Below are 8,781 nucleotides of genomic sequence, written 5' to 3' on the forward strand. Positions count from 1 at the left end.
CATGGATCCAAGTACCTGTTTAATGTTCCACTCCTTGTGTTGCCAGATTAGTGGTTTTCCCTCCAGATCTAGAGGTTTCAATCTGGGCAATCTGGAGGGAAGAAATCAGCAGAGGTTTTTTTTAAAGGTACATTTTTAATTTTAGAGGATTTTCTTAGGTTTTTTTTTTTTCTGTCTGAAAACCATTTTGTTCCCTAAGATTTATTCATAATATTTAATATACAAGTCCTTCCTTTACTAAGGTGGCAGCTGCGCTGTGACCAGTGGTGTAGTGGAGGGTATATGCAAGTAAACAGCGTTTACCCGCTTAGCATTTACCCACTTCTCATATAAGGGATACAGAGTTTACTCACTTCTACTCTCCTGTGATATGCAAATCCTGGGTTAAAGACAAGATATTTTAACAGTGAGCGTCTGTGTTGCGTTGCTGGGCGTGAGATTGACAGCTGAGAGCTCTCAGTTAGAACTGTGGCGTGACTGGGGGGGGGCGTGGCCACTGGACTGCGTGTTCTGTGTGTGAGCGAGTATGATTGGTTGTTTATTTTCTGTTAATGTTATGTTGTTAGGCACACTGGACCTTCAGGGCAGTGTTAATAGCCTTCATCCTAGCCCGTGAAAGGACGCTCCCAGAACTGTTCAGTGAAGCACACCGTCGGCTCTGTGACTGTTCACGTGAACAGCACCTGAAAGGGTTAAGGACTGTAAAGGTGGCTGTGGTTGGCTGAGGGCCTAGAACAATGTATCTGTTCATGTTTATCTGTTCAACCTATCTGTTCAACTCTACCAAACAGGGCAGTTTACCCACTTTTTTATTTACCACTACACCACTGGCTGTGACATAATGCCTGTTGGCCGCTGCAACCTCTGATTTTTATAGAATTTCTCCAGACGTTCAAGTTGCTTTGACTGCGCAGTATAAGATCACTTCATGTGCAGCAAGTATTAGGGCCACTAGGCACACTGATAGAGTCTATGTTGCATATAGTTTGAGTGAGAGGCACAGGTGGGGGCCTAATACCTGTTGCAGAGGAAATTAATTTAGTTGTAAGAGCCGTGTGTAAGTGTTGTGCCAGTCAGTGAATATATATTCTGGAAAATGAAGAAAAAACTACATTTACAGATTTTTTTTTTTTTAAAACAATGTAGCCATGGTGTGCCAATTTAATATTACTGGAGGTTTAAGAATTAAACAAGTACAGTGCATTCCAATGAATTGCATACATGATAATTGCATATTCCTGTTAACAAAAAAAAAAAATGAAGTACATTTCCTATGAAAATGCACATGCAGTAGATTCCTGTGAAATGCATATCCCGTGTGCCTAACAGTTTTATGCATTTAACCAGAATAAGGAAAATACATTTTCAAAAGAAATGTACTTCACAGTTGTATGCAATTATATGGTATACAATTAAATGCATTGTACTGTATATGTTACTGATAATTGCAAATGCTGGTTAATTGCATAAAACTGTTGGGCACCTGGGCTATGCAATTAACAAGAATCTACTGTAATAGGACTTAATATGATGCTTCTGAAATTATTTAAAGTTGTGTGGATCCGCGTTGCGAAAAATGACGGATTGGCAGGAACACGTTTTCGGAGGACTCGTGTTCCAGCCTCCGTTTCCCGAGTCGCCAGGGGGTTGCAGCGGTGAACCAGGATACAAATTATAATTGGGCATTCCAAATTGGGGAGAAAACAGAGGTAAAAAAAAATACAAATAAAATAGTAATGATAACAAGCAATACAGCAGCGTGTATTGCTTCGTTGTAATTCACTGGCTGGTACCGAAATAAGTCCCGATCTTTTACACCCACACGTAACACACAATCACCAGTCCATGGTGTGTGCTTTAGTGCTTGTGGTGCAAATACAGTTTATTGTGAAACAAAGTGCAGTGTTGTCCGGGTTTAATGCTGGCCTTTGGCGACCGCTCCGGAGCATGTTAACATTACATTATTATATTACAGTCTCCTTCCAGTTCAGCTCTAACCATACAAAGAAATGGATCACTTCGCTTCACCCCTTTTCTACCGTCAATCATGACCCCTTGGTTAACTTGTGCAATCGCTCCTCCAATCCGCGGCTGACACATCGTTTCCGTTCCGGGTCGATGATTTAGTGTATCGTAGCTCCGCCCCATTTCTAGATGACCGACTTCCTTCTAACCCTGGGAATGAAATGTTTGGCCATCCAGTCCAGGGCACTGTTCCCTTTACACAGCGCCCTCACAGGTCGGGAGGCAGATTTATCACCAAGAATCATTCTGTCTCTGTCACAGGACTGTTGATTTCAGGTTATAAAATGGGATTTAAACCCATACTCTCAATCCTAGTCAAGTCATCTTCTGAGGTTCACAGCTAATCTTGATGTGCCCTTCCAAAACAACCCAATAAACTCAACTAAATACACTGGGAGAATGGGAGCCAAACCAACAATAACTAATCAACTAATTATTGCATGGGTGAATGATCGGCAAATATAGCGCCATAGTACCATTGCACTAACTCTTCTGTGAATTGTCAGTCCACCAGTCCCTAGTCGGCATACTGAGAACTCACTTATGGATGCCACTTGCATGCAATTATTTGTGAATACTCTTATTAGACCAATAATGGAGATTTTGTGAGTTCCATGCAGCAAGCAAGAACCAGTCAGCTTTAGATTATTTTGTCTGATAAACAATGTAGCTGTAGAAATCCAATTTCATGCCAGCACTGAATACTGCATTATTTATGTAATATGATAAGAAGCAATCTTGCCAGTGAGAGGACTTGAGGCAGTACACATTACGAAAGGAGGATATATATATTTCTGTACACCTTTAGAAAAATTAAAAATATGTTCATACTCTTACGTTAAAATAAGTACATTTTAAAGGGTGATATTTCTATATAAAAACCAGCAGACCTGTTTCATATCTCAATATATTTGATCTTTTCATATACCTTGGCCACATTGTGTGTGTGTATGTGTGTATATATAATATATACAGTGCCTTGAAAAATTATTCAGCCCCCATCCCTTTTGTCACATTTAAGAGTCTCACAGCCTGGGATTTTGATGCATTAAATTGGGAATTTTTATTTGTGAGTCACACTTTCTTCTTCACAGAGTCCCCCCCAAAAAGAAAGAAAATAGTAAACAATAAAATAATAAAAATTAAAAAAACGGAAATGTCATCATTTTTTAAGTATTCATCCTCCTGGGTCAATACTTGGTTGAACCACCTCTGGCAGCTATTACAGCCAGTAGTCTTTTCGGATAAGTCTCTATTAACTTTGCACACCGTGATGGAGCAGTATTTGCCCATTCCTCCTTGCAAAATTGCTCAAGCTGTGTCAAGTTAGTGGGGGAACGGTGATGGACAGCAATTTTGAGGTCTTGCCACAGATTTTCGATGGGATTAAGGTCAGGACTCTGACTGGGCCACTCAAGGACATCTATTTTCTTCATTTTAAGCCACTCCAGTGTTGCTCATCCTCCCATCAATCCTGACAATATTGCTAGTCCCTGCTGCTGAAAAACATCCCCATAACATGGTGCTACCACCGCCATACTTTATGGTGGGGATGGTGTTACCTGGCTGGTGTGCAGTGTTTGATTTGCGCCACACATACTGCTTAGTGTTCAGGCCAAAATGTTCCACTTTAGTCACATCAGACCACAAGATGTTCTGCCACATAACTGCAGTATCTTCTAGGTGACGTTTTGCGAACTCTTTGCGGGCAAGGATATGGGTTTTTTTCAGCCAGGGCTTCTTCCTTGCCACTCTCCCATAAAGGCCCTTTTTGTCGAATGCCTTGGAGATTGTTGATACATGAACATCATCGTCCATCGCAGCCACTGACTTCTGTAACTCATTCAGAGTCACAGTTGGCCTCACAATAGCTTCCCTAAGAAGTGCCCTTCTTGTCTGGCAACTCATTTTAGAGGGACGGCCTGATCTAGGCAGTGTGGTGGTAGTTTCGTATTTTTTCCACTTCTGTACGATGGACTGCACTGAGCTCCGAAGGATGTTCAATGCCTTTGAAATGGTTTTGTACCCTTCCCCAGATTTGTGCTTATCTACAATCTGACTTGCTTAGAATGCTCTTTCGTCTTCATTTTGATTCTTTCTTTTGAAAGTCTCTACCGTACTGTGGGACCATACAGAGAGAGCGGTATTTATCCTCACAGATTAATTTGAAGCAGGTGATCCACTAATTTCTTACACAGGTGGAGTCCATCAACAAATTGTGTGACTTGTTGAGGTAATATATTGCACCTGAGCAAATTTAGGCTTGAATACTTTTTTTAATCTGATAATTTCCATTTTTCATTCTTAGTAAATTGTTGAAAGCTTTTGGAATTTCTCTTGATTTGACATAGTGATCAAGGCTTTGCAGGTCAGTGGGGGAAAAAAAATGCTAATTTAATCTATTTCAAATTCTGAATCTGAGACAACAAAATGTGGAAAAAGTGTTGGGGGCTGAATACTTTTTCAAGGCACTGTATATATGTCTTCAGGGAACCAGGGAGAGAGGCAGATAGATAAGTTCCTGCTTTTTGTAATTGTAACTACTACATTTGGTGACATTGTAAGGTGGTGTTTGAATTGGCTGAGTTTGTGTGTGATTAGTACCAGGTGAGTGGCTAAATTGATTAGCAGTTGATTTTGCTATTTGATTGGTTTCCACACAGTTTAGTTGGTTCTTTTGCCAAGCAGGGGTAACAACATTTATTCAAGCAGCTTATTTTAGCGCCAGCACGAAGCGCCAGCCAACAGAAGAGCCTCAACAAAAGAGCCGGGAGTCTAGCTGTGGGAGTCCAGCGAGGGGAGGCCTGCGCTGAGACGCTGTTCCAATAGATCCGAACCTAACAGCGCTCTGGAAGAAGCCATCTACTAGTCAGGTCTGTATCCTCCACCCCACTGCTCCTACTGTGCCTTTTGTCTTGCTTGTCCTGCTATGACTGTCTCTCACATCCCTGTTCTGTCCTCCCGTCCTCGTCCTCTGCCCTCCCTCCGCTGTTGCTCCTCCAACCCCTCTAACCTCATTTCTCTGCCTCTCCCCCCCTCCCGCACACTCTCTGGTGCACTCTGGAACTGTCACTCTTCTGCTAACAAAGCTGATTTCATCTCTGCCTTTGCCTCCCACCTCTCGCTCGATTTCCTTGCTCTCACTGAAACCTGGCTGTCCCCTGATAACACTGTTACTCCTGCTGCCCTGTCCTCTCTCTACGTCCTGTCCCATACCCCGCGTCTCACCGGACGGGGAGGTGGGACGGGTCTTCTCCTCTCTCCCTCCTTACTCTTTTCTGTCCCCTCCGATCTCACCTCCCTCTCTGTCAGTACCTTTGAATTTCATGCAGTCCAACTAACCTCTCCCTGTCAACTCCTGCTCATTGTTCTGTACCGCCCCCCTGGGCCTCTCACTCACTTTCTGGATGAACTCGACTATCTACTCTCCTCCCTCCCCTCTCTGTCTACCCCGACTGTCCTGTTGGGTGACTTCAACATCCATCTCTCCAACCCCAGCCACTCTGCTGGATTCCTCCCTCTCCTTCACTCCTTCGACTTCTGTCTCTCTCCGTCCCCTCCTACCCACAAAGCTGGCCGTCAACTGGACCTCACCTTCTCCAGGGCCTGCTGCCCCTCCAACCTCTCTGTCACCCCCCTGGACCTCTCTGATCACTATTTCATCTCTTTTTCTCTGTCTCTCCCCCCTCTCCCTGCTCCTCCTACCCCCACTGTCGCCTCTCGCCGTAACCTCCGCTCTCTCTCCCCCTCTGTCCTTGCCTCCACTGCTCTCTCTCACCTCCCTCCTATCGACTCCTTTTCACAACTCTCCGTAGACTCTGCTACCTCCACCCTCTTCTCCTCACTCACCTCCTCCCTCGACTCCCTCTGTCCCCTCACCTCCCGACCCGCTCGCCCCTCCCCTCCCCATCCCTGGCTCTCCTCTGTGCTCCGCTCGGCAAGAATCACACTGCGATCTGCTGAAAAGAAATGGAAGAGAACCAAACTCCCTGCTGCCCTAGACCTTTACCGCACTCTTCTCTCCTCCTTCTCCTCTACTCTCTCCTCTGCTAAATGTGCTTATTTCCAATCTGTAATCCAAGCCTCCACTAACAACCCACGTAAACTATTCTCTACCTTCTCCTCCCTCCTAAACCCTCCCCCCCCTCCTCCTCCCTCCTCTATCTCCCCTGACGACTTTGCCTCCTTCTTCTCTTCTAAAATCTCAGATATCCGCAAACTCTTTAACACCTCTCCCTCCCCCGCACCCCCTCCTGCTCCAACCCCTACACCCACTACATCCCCTACTAACTCGCCCTCCCTCTCCACCTTCTTGCCCCTCTCAGACTCTGACCTCTCCTCCCTGCTCCAGGGTCACAAACCCACCACGTGTGCCTTGGACCCCCTCCCCACTCACCTCTTTCAAGCTGCTGCTCCTGCTCTACTCCCCTTCATCTCCTCCCTCCTCAACACCTCTCTACTTTCTGGCATCTTCCCCTCTGCCTTCAAAAAAGCCTCTATCACTCCCCTCCTCAAAAAACCTACCCTCGACCCCACCTCCCTCCAGAGCTACCGTCCTGTCTCCCTCCTACCCTTCCTCTCCAAAACCCTCGAGCGGACTGTACACCGCCAGCTCTCTGCTTTCCTGTCCAACCACTCTCTGCTTGACCCTCTCCAATCTGGCTTCCGCTCTGCTCACTCCACTGAAACCGCCCTTCTCTCTGTCACCAACTCACTTAAGTGTGCCCGAGCTGCCTCTCTCTCCTCTGTCCTAATTCTCCTCGACCTCTCTGCTGCCTTTGACACTATTGATCACTCTATTCTACTATCATCTCTTGCTGACCTGGGGATCTCTGGCACTGCTCTGGCCTGGTTCTCCTCCTACCTCTCCAACCGCACTTACCAGGTAACCTGGCGTGGAGCAACCTCCACACCTCACCCTCTCTTGACTGGAGTCCCCCAAGGGTCAGTCTTGGGTCCTCTCCTGTTCTCTCTCTACACCCGCTCCCTGGGCCCCCTCATCGCATCCTATGGTTTCTCATACCATTTCTATGCTGATGATGCTCAGATTTTCCTCTCCTTCCCCACCTCTGACTCCACCATCTCCTCCCGTATCTCTACCTGTCTGTCTGCTATTTCCTCCTGGATGCACTCGCATCACCTCAAACTCAACCTCTCTAAATCTGACCTCCTTTTCTTTCCCTCCTCCTCCCCCTCCTCTGATCTCTCTATCTCTGTTCCTCTGGAATCTACCACACTCTCTCCCTCTTCCTCAGCTAAAAACCTTGGAGTCACCCTGGACCCCTGCCTCTCTTATTCCCAGCACATCTCCACTCTGGCACGCACTTGCAGATTCTTCCTGAGCAACATCCGAAGAATCCGACCCTTCCTCACCAACTATGCTACCCAGCTCCTGGTCCAGGCCCTGGTACTCTCCCGCCTAGACTACTGCAACTCCCTCCTGGCTGGCCTCCCTGCGTCCGCCACCCGTCCGCTCCAGCTCATCCAGAACTCTGCTGCTCGCCTGGTGTTCTCTCTACCTCGCTTTGCCCACGCTACTCCACTACTCCGCTCGCTCCACTGGCTCCCGATCACCGCTCGCATCCAGTTCAAGACTCTTGTACTAGCCTACAGATGCCTTGATCAGACTGCACCCAGCTACCTCCAGACCCTCATCTCTCCCTACACCCCCACTCGACCTCTCCGCTCCGCCTGCACTAGAAGACTGGCTCTACCTCCGCTACGCTCCCCTGCCTCCCGAGCCCGCTCCTTCTCCACCCTTGCTCCGCAGTGGTGGAACGACCTTCCTACAGATGTCAGGACTGCCCAGTCCCTGACCACATTCCGGCGCCTCCTTAAGACTCACCTCTTCAAACAGCACCTGTAGAACTCCTCTGTTGTATCCTGGGACACTATCACCCTTCATTTAAATATGCTTTATTTTGCTCTTATCTGCCCCCTATTTTACTGCATTTAATCCTGTACCTCAGAATATTGTAATCTCCCAAGTGTTTAATCTGTAGTATTTTGTACTTAATCATATCCTGATGTAACTATCACTACTTAATCATATCCTGATGTAACTTTCACTATTATCTGCTGTATTATTGAATTGTGGTTTGTCACACTTGAGAATTATTGTATTTCTTGTTCTTATTGTATGACTTATATTGTAACACTTGAATGTATTTGTATTTGCTTGCGATTGTAAGTCGCCCTGGATAAGGGCGTCTGCTAAGAAATAAATAAATAATATATATTTTTTTTTTTTTACTTTGCACGTTCTGTCTGCTAGAAAACTTTCATGTTGAAAAATGAATCATAGAGCAGGTTATGTTTCCTCACCAACCATTCCAGTCAAAGACAACAGATGGTTTTCATTTTCTACCACGTTCCACAAAATATGAATATGACGGAGTAATTCTTTTTTTTGATTATTCGGTCTACCTAAGCCTTTGAGACAAAGCAAGAATAATTCAGTTGATGTGGGGTAATATTTTACTTCAGGAGTATTGAGATTAAATACTTATTCAGTTGTCCACTCAGCACAAGTTAGGGTCTCAAGGGACATACTGGCATATTTAATAGTAGAAAAATAAGCATTGTATGTAGTCTAACAGGACGTATTTTGGTTTATTAAAATGCAGGGTCAATTCTTGGATGAATTAATTGGTGGTGATCATTTAAAAAGGGTAATACCAAACGAATGGGACAGTATTTAAATCTGGAATCAGCACTGTCAATGCTACCATTTTAATTGTAATGAATTATAGCTAC

Source organism: Acipenser ruthenus, chromosome 7 (genome assembly GCF_902713425.1).
Source record: "Acipenser ruthenus chromosome 7, fAciRut3.2 maternal haplotype, whole genome shotgun sequence".
NCBI classification, from domain to species: Eukaryota; Metazoa; Chordata; class Actinopteri; order Acipenseriformes; family Acipenseridae; genus Acipenser; species Acipenser ruthenus.